General features: G+C 41.4%; 1 protein-coding gene across 2 annotated transcripts in view; it reads left to right on the forward strand.

The window, feature by feature from the left end:
• FGF18 (fibroblast growth factor 18) overlaps nucleotides 1–15,732 on the forward strand; it is a 288,672-nt gene that overhangs the window by 227,520 nt on the left and 45,420 nt on the right. The gene's annotated exons all lie outside the window — the stretch shown is intronic.

A 15,732-nucleotide genomic window follows, 5' to 3' on the forward strand; every position in this document is an offset into this window, starting at 1 on the left:
AGTGGTAAGATGTAGACAGGAGGGCTATAGGTGCAAATTAGTGGTAAGATGTAGACAGGAGGGCTATAGGAGCTTATCAGTGGTAAGATGTAGACAGAAGGGCTACAGGAGCAAATCAGTGGTAAGATGTAGACAGTAGGGCTATAGGAGCAAATCAGTGGTAAGATGTAGACAGGAGTGTTACAGGAGCAAATCAGTGGTAAGATGTAGACAGGAGGGCTATAGGAGCAAATTAGTGGTAAGATGTAGACAGGAGGGCTACAGGAGCTTATCAGTGGTAAGATGTAGACAGAAGGGCTACAGGAGCATATCAGTGGTAAGATGTAGACAGGAGGGCTACAGGAGCAAATCAGTGGTAAGATGTAGACAGGAGGGCTACAGGAGCAAATAAGTGGTAAGATGTAGACAGGAGGGCTACAGGAGCAAATCAGCGGTAAGATGTAGACAGAAGGGCTACAGGAGCAAATCAGTGGCAATATGTTTGACAGAAAGGCCACAGAAGCAAATCAGTGGTAAGATGTAGACAGAATGGCCACAGTAGCAAATCAGTGGTAAGATATAGACAGAAGGGCACAGGAGCAAATCAGTGGTAAGATGTAGACAGTAGGGCTACAGGAGCAAATCAGTGGTAAGATATAGACAGGAGGGATACAGGAGCAAATCAGTGGTAAGATGTAGACAAGAGGGCTATAGGAGTAAATTATTTGCATGATGTAGACAGGAGGAGACAGGATACGCAACTGTGGCCGCTGGAAAGTAGGCAAGAAAAAGCTTCGCAATTGAGTAATGTTGTTACAGACACTCACACCCAGCTGAACAACCAATCAACCAACCATTAGGACACAGGTGTCGAACTCCATTCCTCGAGGGTCGAGGTCCTCACAGATTTTTGGCACAGCTCAAACTAATTGATGAGACTTAATCCGGAGAGGTGAGGTTCAGGTAGAACACATTTCTTTATTTCTCAGTCCATCCTAAATACTGACATGGACTTAGCCCTCGAGAACTGGAGTTCGACACCTGTGCATTAGGACAAGCACTTCGGGCATAACAATCAATAGCCCCGCTGTCCCAATCTACAGCAGATAGTCCCCTAACAATACCAGTAATGGTCAAAATTATTACCATACCTCGGCTTTTGAAAGAAACATTTTGTCCTCCAAGCAGACATTATCATTTTATAAAGTAGGAGCAGTTTGCATTTGGCAGAACATATTTTTCTGCTAATTTTTTTTCTCTCTCCCTAACCGAACCTATCAACATTTCACATCTTCTCCACACAAAATATTATTGTTGGCATGCTTATGTCATAAAAATGCATTAAAAGTTAAACCTTTCTGTAGAAATAAAAGAAAAAGAACATGTGTAGTAAAACATGCTGTTAAGATAAAAAAAAAAAAAAAAAAACTAAAGAAAAAAAATGATGATGCTTTTTGGTGTCAGACATTAGTTCTCTACAAAGTGACCTTTGAATTGGCACAAGTTGAGGCCAGACTCTGTACGTTATGTCTGAAGATGAGAAATTCCTTCCCAGGTTTTCAACTCGGAATGTTTAGTTAACTGTACTAGGAAACCGTTCTACTGCAGAAATCTGGAGCGGTCCATGCAAGCTTCGGCCAAACTAGTGAAGTTTTATGGCTCTAGAATGCCTTTGAAATATGCAGGTATGTCTGAACCGAAAATCGCTAAAATGTTTTAATGGAATTCTTAGAACATTACTGGGCGATTTCACCATATCTTATCTTAGTTCTTGCTCAGTCTCACTTAAAGGACCACTGTTGTGAAAATCTTAAAACCTAAAATATATATAAACACATACAAATAAGAAGTATGTTTCTTCCAGGGTAAAATGAGCCATAATTTTCTTTTCTCCTATGCTGCTGTCATTTACAGTAAGTAGTATAAATCTGACATTATCAACAGGTTTTGGGCTAGTCCACCTCTCCATAGGGGATTCTCAGCAAATTGTTGACATTCTTACGCTGTTAATAGCAGAAGCCTCAAACCTGTTGCAGTCGGTCATTGGGTGACTGGGGTTCAAATTCAGAAAAGGGGTGGAGCCACCAACAGCCAATCAGATTTGTTTCATTTCCATAGGGAAATTGCAATTATTGATGCAGAGGAACCTGAAAGCTCACAAACTTGGTCTTTTAGTGGGTGTGTGTTAAGGTTAGAAAAAGTGGGCGGGGCCAACAACAGCCAAATACATACCCAGGTGACGTCGGGTCTTTTGCTAGTCCTTTATAAAGATACTTCCTGAAAAGGATCTATACAAAAATGCTGGCCAGCCTCCTTGCTCACTTTTTGGGCAATTGGGCGGAGCAAAAGCAAGTGCTTTTGAAAATAAAGAAGTCCCTGAGATTCCCCTATAAGGAGATGGGCTAGTCCAAAACCTGTCGGTTCTGTCAGATTTCTGTAAGTGACAGCAGCATGGGAGAAAAGTAATTTATGGCTCATTGTAACGATTGCGGAATTGTTTCCGTGGTCAGCGCACCAGATGTGCGCTGACGCGGCAGAAGTCCTCCACAAGCGTATAATTAGATAGTACCCAGCTTGGGTGCAATGCACCAGTAGAGGGTAATTCCCACCAGCAGATGGAGCTGTGGAGTGCAGACGAGCACAGCCTCTGCACGGCCACAGATGCCAGATGGGAATTGTACGGATAAGGCAAAGTAGGGCGCGATAGCCCTCCAAGAGAGAGAGCACAAGGACAGACAGAATGTGTGTTCACCAATCTAGTCGCCCCCCCAGCGACGGCGAACACACATCAACAGAAAGAAAGCGCGAATGCAATCGCAAGAATGGCGATTGCCAACAGACACCAGACTGAGAAGGACAGAGCACGAGAGTAGCAAAGGCACAGCAAACAAGAATCAGAACAAATAAAGAACATAACAAACACTAACTAAACGCGAACACTGCATTCATTCGCAACAGCGAACGCGTTTCTGCACGATCACCTCGCGTTAGGCGCCCAGTGATAAGCGTGCCACCCTAACTAACCAAAGACAGACAAACACGAAATAGAGAACGCAAAGGCTTGCTAAACGGTTACCTCACCGAGCCTACAGCAAGCGTTCGTATCAGACAAGACAGACAGACAGGTGGGGCTGCCAGTAGCAACCGCTGCTCTGGCTAGCACCCCTAAGGCAGAGATACAGAAGGAGGCACTGCCACTACCACTAGGGCAAGTGCGATCCAGACAGATAAACAGAAGGGGCTACCAGTAGCAACCGCTGCTCTGGTTAACACCCCAAAGGCTGAGATACAGAAGGAGGCACTGCCACTACCACTAGGGCAAGTGCGATCCAGACAGATGGAGCAGCCAGTAGCAACTGCAGCTCTGGCCTACACTCCCAGACAGACAGAATGATTCCCTGTCGGCCACCGCTGGCGACAAGGCAATCCAGACACAGAAGGAAGCACTGCCACTACCATTAGGGCTAATGCAATCCAGACAGATGGAACAGCCAGTAGCAACCGCAGCTCTGGCCTACACTCCCAGACAGACAGAACAATTTCCTGGCCACCGCCGCTGGTGACAGGACAATCGCAGCAGAGACAACACAGGCAAAACAGATAAACTTTAACCTGACTGCACTAGAAGAGCTGCCTAGTGCAGTCCCAAGGAATTACTCTAAGGTAAACTTTGACAAACAAACAGGGCTGATACTCTAGGAGAGTTTCTCAGTAACAAACCATGAAAGTTGACCAGCAAAGAATTCTGGGAGAACATGGTATTTATACTGCCAGCCTTCAAAGGAGGCAGCTAGGCAATTAGCATAACAAATGTATGCAAATTCCTCAGCAGCAGAGCAGGTCTGAAACTTGCAAAGCAAAGACAGGTCTCTTTTCCAGAGACCTGCAGCCCTCAGACTTAAGGAATGGTCAAACAGCTGTCTGTCTGTGCAGACAGCTGAGCGGATTATTACACTCATTTTACTCTGGGAGAAATGCACTTCTTATCTGTATATGTTTACATGTATTACTTTGGCGACAGTGGTCCTTTAAACGATAGACCTTCTAACGTTCCATACTGTCCCTTATCATGAAGCTGTACATACCATACCTGGGCCTGATGTGTCCGATGTTTTCTTAGCTGTACATTCGGTATGTGCACAACGTGCTTTAACTAGACATTTAAGGAATTCCCTTTCCCAGGGGGAATTCTCAGGAAGATTTAAGTTAAATAGACCAGAAAGGGTAAAATATGCAATGGAAAATGTTCAGTCTTTTATTTTATTTAATTTTTTTGTCTTTTAAGGAATTAGTGAAATTTTAGCTATTTATATTTCGACAATTAAATATGAGTAAACAAAAGTAAATGAATTAAAGTGACACTCCAGCCAATTTTTTGGGGTTGTTTTAGATAGGGTGAATAGACTTATAATCCCTGTATTAAAGGGTACCTGAGCTGAAATGGATATGGAGGCTGCTATATGTATTTCCTTTTGAAGTAATACTTAAGTGAAAACAAAGTGAATAGATAAACAATTATATCTATCCTCCTACTCCTAAAATTGACCTTTAGATATCCCACAGTTTTATGTTATGTTTAAAAACTTAAAAAAAAAAAAGATTTATTGTTTTGTCTCAGCTGAATGTAACAGTCTGTCCCGTGTCTCAGAGTGCTCAAATATATGAACTACGGACCTTTTTTTTTTAATCTGTCCTCTCTTGGCAGAGAACTGGGCTTCCTAGAGCAAAGTATTTTATGGCTGTAATTTCTTATCAGTAGTCTGACTGGAGAAAAACTGTCAATTGCATAGTAGACTAATAACTCTTTCAGGCAGGGAAAGAAGAAAAACATCATAACATATTTATTTGCATGCTATGCACTGTACATACACGTCTATCTGGTCATGTCACTTAAAGTGATCTAAAAGTCAGCATTTCTACTTAGATCTAAAAGATTCCTTACAGCTTTAAACCTACTATCCCAGAAATTTTTTTTAGCAGAACATCACTGAAATGGTTAAACAAAGCACTTTGTCCTGCTATTCAGCTTCAAATCCGCATCCAAACTGGAGATAACAGTATCACCGTTTAAATTTCAATGTACTGTAGATACATTGTGTGTAACAAGTGAAAAACACTTTCTGAGAAGCTGTCTTTGCTCCAGGCACACACACGGTTCAGGAACAACTCATTAGTAGATTTTAATATATAATAAAAAGCAGTTTGAATAAAATGCAATGTAGTAGTTCAGGGAAAGAAAAACTACACTTTGGAAACTTATAATTTGTAGACAGACAACATTACTTGTGCACAAAAGCAAATATGATAACTGTATGAATAATAAAAAGTAGAAAAACACATTTTTGTTGAATGTTATGTCAGAGTTTCAGACCACTTTAAGGTTTCCTTTAAATAATACCAGTTGCCTGGCATCCTGCTGATATTCCTGGTCAGTAGAATCACACACCTGAAACAAGCTAATTCAGTCAGATTTGGGGGACAATCAGGCAATCTGCATTGTTTAAAAGGAAATAAATATGTCAACCTCCATATCCCTCTCACTTCAGGTGTACTTTAAGTTCATTGCCTTCTATATCACCATTGAGGAGAGCTTCTCTAAAGTTGGTTGGTGTGGTGCGAGATGACCACATGGAGCCAGGGTGATATTGAGATTCTCCATCCTGATAGGTCAGTTTTGCTAGTTTTGGGGGTTAAGAAAGTCAAGTCAGAGATGGGAGGGGCTTAATGCGAGAATATCATTAGTGTTACAGTGCGATTAGGTTTAGTGTTTGGTAGTGTTCCAATAAACTAGACATTTCTGTGAAGTTAGGCTGTTGGTAAGCATAGGAGAAGGGAGAGGTTCTGAGTTATGATTAAACCAAAGGTAGGGCTGATTGAAAGAAAACCTAAGTAGGTCTTTCCTGGAATCCTGTAGTCTTATTTTGTATCTAAAAATAAAAAATGTGAGGTTAAAATTTTGACTTTGGTGAATGTTGACAGTTTTTAATGTTTCTCAGCTCTCACTCAGACGAATTCAGAAGTATTGGACCTTTTCTATTTGTTTCAGGCACTTGAGAAAGTCCTTCTTAGCCACACAGAGTTTTATCAGTTGTATTAGCATTATGGTACAGTTCAAGTTCAATCCAACTTTATTTAGAGTCAGGATTCTTTACCCTTTAGTGAGAAAAAAAGAAAGACAGTCTAGTTCTAAGTAGGTTTGAAACTTTAATGCCTAGTACACACAATGAGATTTTCAGGCAGATTTCCTGCCAGATTTATTATTTCCAACATGTCTGATATGATTTCGCAAAATCAATCGGGAATCAGATCATGTGTACCTAGCATAAAAGAAAAAGTGTCTGAAAGGGTTAATAGATTTAGTTGTATTGAGTTTTATCAGTGTGCCAAACTGACCTGCCCTGAGCTCTCCTGGCTGCAAGAAGTTTGTTTTGTCTCTGCCTGCAGGCGATAAAAGCTCATTAACAGCAGTGAGCTTCCTGGTTCAAGTTGTAGTGATTGTAATTGTATTTTCCTGACTGCATGCCCTGTTTGATTGAACTGGATATTACATTATTATGCAAGCTAGCTGCTGTGACCTGAAGAATTGTGGATTTTATGTTTACTCAAGTTTTATTGAAACTTCAGAAGAACAAGTGCATGGACAATCAAAGAACCGATCATAATTAGAAAGTTGTACATACAAATAGTTATAAAACAAAAGAAGAAAACAGGGCACCAAGAGCCCAATAGTGCAATATAGTTTTAACAAAGAAAATCTGTCGAGATAGTTCGTGCAGAATTATACTCACAAAAAAGGGTCACCAGCAGGCAACCACTCGAAAGGCAGGTGGGGAGAATTGGTACCCGACCCCACTCGGGTATAAAAGTCACTCTCTGTAGATAGGAAAAAAGGGGGCGTACCCCTCCACCAAGGGAGGATAAGTAATATGTATCAAACGCAGATAGAACAGAGGCGCCAAAAAGAGTAAAAACACTATTACTTAAAAACAGTAAAAAGAGGGAAGGTAAGGTGGACTTACCTCCCTCTAGCAGTGGACAACAAAACTCTGAGGTAGAGTAGAATGCATTTATTAAACAGTGTAACTCCTAAAGATGCAAGGCGTTTCGCGGGCCACAGCACCGCTTCCTCAGGCTATACAGGAGTTCAAAAAAGCTGTATCCAATCCAAATATTGAATGAGCGCCTCTGAGGCGCTCATTCAATATTTGGATTGGATACAGTTTTTTTGAACTCCTGTATAGCCTGAGGAAGCGGTGCTGTGGCCCGCGAAACGCGTTGCATCTTTAGGAGTTACACTGTTTAATAAATGCATTCTACTCTACCTCAGAGTTTTGTTGTCCACTGCTAGAGGGAGGTAAGTCCACCTTACCTTCCCTCTTTTTACTGTTTTTAAGTAATAGTGTTTATACAAATAGTTATGTCAGAGCTGACAAGAAAATTATACAAACACTTACTCCAAAATAAGGCACAAGGCCCATACACACGTCTGATTTTTTCGAACGACGGGTCGTTTGAACGTCCCGTTGTTCAGTCGTCCGCCCGCTAAATCGGGCGTGTGTACAGACTGTTGTTTGCGTGATAAGACTGAGTCTTATCACGTGAACGACAGTCTGTACAAACGCCCGATTTGGCGGGCGAACGACTGAATGACGGGACGTTCAAACGACCCGTCGTTCGCGAAAATCAGACGTGTGTATGGGCCTATACAGAGTTGCACTGGTCATAAAAGCATTAGTGTTACAAAATGCATTAGATAACAACAGGTTACTTGAGTAAAACAACTATAAAACTAAATCACTACCTCTACTGTTGCGGAATCACCCCCCAAGATTAGTATGAGCAGAATATCCCCCCTGAGGGGATCCCACCCCAACCCTCCCTCCATAGTCTTAAACAGATAAGGAAGCCAAATTGGCAAGGTCAGTATCCCGAATACAATGAACCAACCAAATTTCCCATTTGTTGGAAAAAAAGAGAATAATTATCTTGCAAAGTATAGGCTAATTTCTCAGTTAACATAATTTGGTCGAGGCGAGGAACAAGCAGATTCAGCGGGAGAGTATCTTTCCTCCAGTTAAGAGCAATGAGCCATTGGGCAGCACTGATGAAAGTAAAGATCAACGGGTGAAAGGTTTTAGGGATTGCAGACAGGGAGACTAAAAGCAAAGCTTTTTGAGATGGGACAAACTAGTGGCAGGACTGCACCAAGTAGTTCTTCAACGTGTTTCCAGAGCCTTCTGGGCCTCAGGACATTCCCAAAAGATATGCGATAAAGAACCTGAAACTGAGCAGCCCCTAAAACATATATCTGAGACATTAGGATAGAATCTATGAAGGCGCGCCAGAGTATTGTACCATCTGGTGAGAATTTTAAAAGAAGTTTCCATAATATTTTGAGATTTAGAACTTTTGGCGATATTGCTACAGAGTTTAGCCCATTGTTTATCGGTAAAAGAGCAATTCAAATACGACTCCCGTTCTAAGTGGTATCTAGGAGAATTTGGAATTGTGGATTTTAAATAGATGCCATTACTTTTAGGTCAAAGGCAGGTGGGATATGTACCATAGAAAAGTCCCCCCCAACACCCCCCCCCCCCCTACCACACACACACACCCTTTTGGCCTAAGAAATAGGCCACACAACCCCTTCCCGTGCTGAGCGTGCGTTGGAGTGTGCCATCGGTCGCAGAGTGTGTGTTTGAGTGTGCTGCAGAAGGATTAGCTACCTTTCCTCACTCCTGCTTGCACCCTCTAGTGTCCTATGCAGCTTCTGAACTGGCCACTAGAGCTACAGGCACACTTTCATGTGACCACCACAATGAGCCTGGAGCTCTAGTGGTAATTTCAGAAGCTGCACGACACACTAGAGGATTTCAAACCGGAGCAAGGACAGGTAGCTATACCTTCTGCAGCACAGTCCAACACAGGGCACCTGTGAGGGCCTCTGCACACAGGACACCTGTGGCATAATAACCCACAAATAGGCCGATCCCCCCACCCAACTTTACACCCAAAATGTGGGTGTCAAAAAGTCAGCCTATCTGCGCTGATATACTGTACAGCCTATAGGCAGGGTTTTTTTCAGGCAAACTAGTTTTTAATTGTATGCTTATTACAGCAACAGCATTAAAACAGTTTTATGAAGGTTCTCATTTATTCCAGTGATAGCACGGCCAATGAAAAAAGCTTTAACTGGATACATTTTTGTGTTTTGGAAGTCTGACTTTTTTAAATATAGAAAAAACATATTTAAATTGCTGCGGATATTTAAACTGGCAGCCTCAAACATTCTGATTGGCATTGACTACACAAACCTGAATGAAATGTCTCTGCTGTGAGTTATTAAGAATAGAGTTACATTCCGTGAACAATTAATAGTAGTAAATAAAGGGATGGGATTGTAATAAAATAAAATTGTAATAAAATACCCTAAAACAGTTTAAAATGTAAAGGTTGAATTACCTTAAGGAAGTCAACTGGCACCAAGAACTGAGAAAAACAATTTTTATTGGAAACCCTACAGACCACGCGTTTCATAGGCTGAATCCTCAGGTCAATAAGAGTGTCTGTTTGCAGTAAGCGACATTGCAGCATTTTTCCGTGTGAGTGGCAGCGAATCCCATAGCATGGCATGGCTTCCGGGGTTTGGCTGCACACGCGTTCAACAAGGAAGCTAGTGGAAATGGGCTCTTACGATGGTAGAAGAAATATGAATGTTGAAGATCAAAACTGAACCAGATTATTTACAAACATTTGTAGGCATTGTCAGAGCTTGTCTAAGGTTTTTGTTCCGCATTCCATGCCCTAAATTTTCTTTGCCTGTATTTGCTTTATCCTCTCCAAAAATTGGGATTTCCATTCCTTGCTGTGTGTTGGTGAGACCTTTTGTTGTGTCTCAATCGTAGAAGTTATTTGTAAGTAATCCTGTGAAATGATAGGTGAGGTTGCTAGATGAATGTTTTGTGCCAGGTTCTCTTAAAAACCTTCATCAATTTAATTTAGTGTATAGGGTTGAAAAGGTCACTGTGGTCTTACCTCTTTAGATGACAAAACACCAAAAATGGTTTTTGGGGGGTAGGATTTATTCACGCACGATTACATAAAAAATCTCCACCCACTTCATTAGGTCAGCAAAACAACAAGTAAATAAAATAAAATATACATTTGCTATTTGAAGGATTAAAGCAACGGACTAAGTCTGTAACTGTTTTTAGAAATAGGATTGCTTACAAGTTGTCCTTTGTGAATGGTAGCTTAGCAAATGTATTTTTGTTTTTAGGCACTTGTTACTCACCTGAGGAAGCAGGCAAAAACCTGTGAAACGCATTGCCTTTCATGTAATTGTGCTTGAATAAATCCTATCCAACCCCCCACCCCCTTTTTGGTATTGCCTTAGTAGAAAGTAGAAACAGAGCACAAGCTCACTTGAACTGCAGTCATTTCAAGAGGAATGACCAAGGATTGAACTTCATCTCAATCAGAAGCTGATGCCCCTTTTCCCATGAGAAATCTTTACCTTTTCTCAAATAAATCATCGGAACGGGGGAGGGGGGGGGGTCTGTATGGCTGATATTGTGGTGAAACCCCTTAAACAGTGTATCGTCAGGACTGGCCTAGGTCCTCACAGTTTCCTGTCTGTGAACCTTGTTGCATTGTGGGAAATAACAGCTGTTTCCAACTGCCAAGCAACCAGCATCTCCTTCTGTGCATATTTATATCTATAGAAAAAACCCCCAACCTTTTAGCCTATCGCAATGATAGTGGGTGTGGTTGTAAATAATGGCAGTTGGTGCTGTCTAGTTTTTTTCATGTCTGCCAGTAGTAAAGATGATTACATGCAGGCTGAGTGTGGATCAAACAACATGAACGTTTTACATGGCGAATATCAATCATTTGTTGATCTCGCTTCTACTTTTTAAGTTCTCACTTTGCAATGTATTGAATTATTTTTTACTCCTAGCGCTAAAATTCCTTTTTAATGTAACCAGAGATCTCAACTCTGAGATGTTTTACTTAACAGGGGCTTCCTCCAGCCCCATAAGCATGGATGCGTCCCTCGCCATCCTCCTGTTGTCTTCCGTTCGTCCACCATCAGCCCCGGTAACTAGCTCAGTCGGCCGGGGTCTTCTGCGCATGTGCGGACCTCCTGCGCATGCGCAGAAGACCCCGGCTGACGTCATTGAGCCAGATTCCCGCTAAATGGAGGACCGCGGGAGGATGGCAAGGGACGCATCCATGCTTATGGGGCTGGAGGAAGCCCCGGATAAGTAAAAAAAACTTTATGAGGGGAGATCTCAGGGTATCTGGTTGTTCAGATAGTCAAGTTATTCAGATAGTCAAGCTTATTTCATTTCAGATGTGCCAAGTTTCAAAGCATAATAAACAACCCCATATGTTTTCCTAATCCAAAATGAAACCTGTTCTTAAGATACTAATAACAATATATTTACTAAAAGAAATGTACAGGTAAGAGGATTTCTAACCAATCACATGAAAACATTTTCTTATTTCTTGACATTCCCCTGCCCCGTAGAGTGAACGCTTCGAAACCTGCTTCGCTGGCAGGTTGTTTGATCTGGTGGATTGGAATAAGTGATCCAGAGACAAGGCAAATTGTTCCTTCAAATAAAATATTTTATTGCAGTTCCTGCTTCCTTTTTCTAACCAGCAAAGATGTTATGAGAAGCTTTGCCAGTTCAAAATATTGCTCTGCCCTTTGCTCATGAGGCGTGCATCACGCTATAACAGAGAGGGGATTTTCCTGGTTTCCCTGATGCTGGTTATGTCTGCTAGGAAATCCACCATGTTCCATGTGCTTTTGGCACGCTGCCTTATAGCCAATTAAAGTGGACCTGAACTCTTGCACAGGACATAAGGAAAACAGATCGAGAAATGCACCCTGTATGCATTTAGAGAGTTTAGCCTGTCTAATTCCCCTTTATCTGTGACTTATCACAATTGTAATTTGATCTTTCAGCTGTTTCAGCTAGCTGTCTCGGCAGAGCAGCTAATTTGTAAACACAGGATGATAACCCTATGTCTGCTTTCATGAAAGCAGGCACTGCAGATTCAGTGCAGGATTTGTATCAGCTATAACAAATAATATAATATATATAGAGTATAATATAAGGTATAATAAATGCTTTTCTTTCAGGCTGGGTTCACATATGACATAGCGTCAAAAAGTAGCGTTTTTGGAAGTTTTTGTAATGCGTTTTTGATGCGTTTTGCATTTTTTTCACGCAGATGTATTTTTCATACATTTTGCATGCGTTCAGTAGCGTTTTGTATGTGTTTTTAAATGTACATATATGCAAATCACTAGGAAGTAGAAACACATCAGAGAGCTTTATTTTTAGTTGAAAACGCATTAAAAACGCAATCCATATGCGTTACCATTGACTTTCATTATGTGCGTTTTGGCAGCCAGCCTAAATAATATGCAACACTACCAGCGTTTGTGGAACGCTTACTATAAAAAGGCAGCTTCTTCTGTGTCCCATAGACTAACATTGCTGCACAAAATGCTGCGTTTTCCGCTACGCTACCGTTTTTGCTATGTGTGCACAGAGCCTTAAAGTTATTATGCTGATGTGTATCTTTTAGAGCAGAGAGGAAGTTCTGGGTTAAAGACCGCTTTAACATGAAATTTCCAGGGACCACAAGTTGGTGGTTCCCTGTAGCTTGACAACATCATTACACAACACTCATGACAACTTGCCGGTAAGTGATGTACTGATCACACTCTTCACACTTTTGTCTTAGCAACTGAACCTGTGATAGTAAGTTGCACATACAGTACTGTGCCCCGGACCGGCTGTTTACCCGCTACTCCAGTCATCATGCCTTGCTCCTTTTGCTGTCCTGCTCACACCAAGCTTCCATGTTGTGTCGGCCCTGATTATACCTACAGGTAGTTGTACACAACATTGGGTATACTATGTTCTTTGCATTCTGAGATTACGACAAATGATTACTTGGTTCCAGATTATTGTTTGATCCACTTGATATTATATAGCTATACAGTTATGTAGGTGAAAAACAATCATGTGTCCATTGGCCTGAGGAAGTGGGCTTGCACTCACGAAATGCGTTGCCCGTACAAATAAAAACCATGTTTAACCAACTCTTTGTGAGGATATGAACGTTTGCATAACAGATGTGTCTGCCATCACTGCTCCTTTCAGCTGTTGCATAGGCATGCTTCTTATATGTTGTCTATCCATCTTGGCCTCTGCTGTCCTCTTCTCCTTTTGCCCTCAACTTTTCCTAGCACCAAGTAGTTCTCCAAAGTATCTGGCCTTATCATTATGTGTCTTAAGTATTTAAGTTTTAATAGTAGTATCAGCCACTCTAGTGAACACTATGGCCTTATTTATTTAAAGGGAGCCTTAAAGGACAACTGAAGTTAGAAGAATATGGGGGCTGCCATATTTATTTCCTTTAAAAAAAATCCCGGTTGCCTGGCAGCCCTACTATTTGGCTGCAGTATGTTTGAATTACACCAGAAACAAGCATGCAGCTAATTTTGTCAGATCTGACAATAATGTCAGAAACACCTGATCTGCTGCATGCTTGTTCAGAGTCTATGCCTGAACGTATTAGAGGCAAAGGATCAGCTGATAGCCAGGCACCTGGTATTGCTTAAATGGAAATAAATATGGCAGCCTCCATATCCCTCTTGCTTCAGTTGCCCTTTAACTGAGAGGGATATGGATGTTTCCTTTTAAAAAAATACCAGTTGCTTGTCAGTCCTGCTGATCTCTTTGGCTGCAGTAGTGTCTGGATTACAGACCTGAAACAAGCATGCAGCTAATCCAGTCTGACTTCAGTCAGAGCACCTGATCTGCATACTTGTTGAGGGGCTGTGGCTAAACGTATTAGAGACACAGGATCAGCAGGGGAGTCAGGCAACTGGTATTATTTGAAAAGGAAAAATCCATATCCTTCTCAGTTTAGGTTCCCTTTAAGTATTGACTGGTCAGATCTTCTAGTAGTCCAGGGATCCCTCAGTACTTTTCTCCACACCCACAGTTTGAAAGCGTACATTTTTCTACGCATGAACTTAGTTATAGTCAATTTTTTACAGCCATATGTTACTACTGGGAAGATCATAGGTTTAACTATCCTGATATTTCTTGGTAAAGTGACATTTCTATCTTTTACCATTTTGTCCAAATTTGCCACAGCTTTCCCCCCAAGTAAGAAGCATCCCTTAATCTCATGACTGCAGTCACTATCTGTAGAGATCTTCAATCCCAGGAAGATTAAATCTGTTTCAACTCTTGCTTTTTCTCCATCTATTTGTAGATTGTTCATTGGAGCAGATTGCATGACTTTTCTCGATGGTAAGCAGTAGACCAGCTTTGGCACTTTCTTGTTTGACAATCAATTCTTCTTCAGTTTCAGCCATCATAGTGGTATCATCAGCATATCTCAGATTGTTAATATTCCTGCCAGCTTTTCTAATCCCAGCATGTGACTCATCAAAACCAGCTTTCCACATTACATATGCGGCATATAAATTAAATTAACAAGGAGACAATATGCAACTTTGTCGTACTCAGTTCTAACTGTTGCTTCTTGTTTTGAATCTACAGTAGCAAGAAATAGTATGTGAACCCTTTATTTATGGAATTATATGAATTTCTGCACAAATTGGTCATAAAATGTGATCTGATCTTCATCTAAGTCACAACAATAGACAATCACAGTCTGCTTAAAGTAATACCACACAAATAATGAAATGTTTCCATGTTTTTATTGAACACACCATGTAAACATTCACAGTGCAGGTGGAAAAAGTATGTAGGCAGTCTGACTTGTAGAATTGTGTGCATTACCTTGCTAGATGCAAGATAAGTGCAATTGTCCAATAATATGAAAACTCTTTGGCATTGTCTTTTTTGGGATTGGAATTTAAACTCACCTTTTTCAATCCAGCGGCTACTCTTGTGTTTTCCATATTTTATGGCAAATTGCCATCCGAAGTAATACAAATTGCCTCCAAAGTAATACAAGCATCTAAATTGTTTAACCACTTGAGGAACGCAGTGTTAACCCCCCTAGTGACCAGGCCATTTTTAGTTAAATAGGCCACTGTAGCTTTAAGGCCAAGCTTCTGGGCCGTACAACACAGCACACAAGTGAGTCCCTCTGTTGGTGGGGTCTGATCGCCCCCCAGTGTTTTTGTTTTTTTTAATAAATATTTATTTATATTATTTTGCAACAAAATCCTGCGCTTTTTTATTAACTTTATAACCCTCCCTCCCCCCACCAGCCTATCAGAGCGATTGGCTGTCACAGCGGATCGCTTCCCAGTGTCCCAGGGGGACAGCCGTGTAACACGGCTGTCCCCAGTACAGCGCTGCTGTAGATCGCAGCGCTGTACAAAGTAATTAGACAGCTGTTTCACCTTCTAAGTCTCCCGAGCGGAGACTGAAGGCGGGGCGGAGCTCCGTCCCCCGAGCAGGAGATGCGCGCGCAGTCTGCACGCGATCTCCTGCTAGCCCCATAGACAGCCATTCATGCCAATGGGCGTGGAGCGGTCCTGGGGCTGCCGCACTTAGCCCTTCTTACTGTGAGTGACTCCTTTCTAAACAAGTGGTGAAATCTTTTATCCTACATACAGTACGTACTGAAGTTCATGTGCTTTTGTCCTTTAAATCAACCTAGGAATAAAAAAACAAATTTGGCAAGATTTTATTTTGACCTTAGACATATTTATTCATGCTAATTAGGTTGTCTCTAAAG

The sequence above is a fragment of the Hyperolius riggenbachi genome, chromosome 3, assembly GCF_040937935.1.
Source record: "Hyperolius riggenbachi isolate aHypRig1 chromosome 3, aHypRig1.pri, whole genome shotgun sequence".
NCBI classification, from domain to species: domain Eukaryota; kingdom Metazoa; phylum Chordata; class Amphibia; order Anura; family Hyperoliidae; genus Hyperolius; species Hyperolius riggenbachi.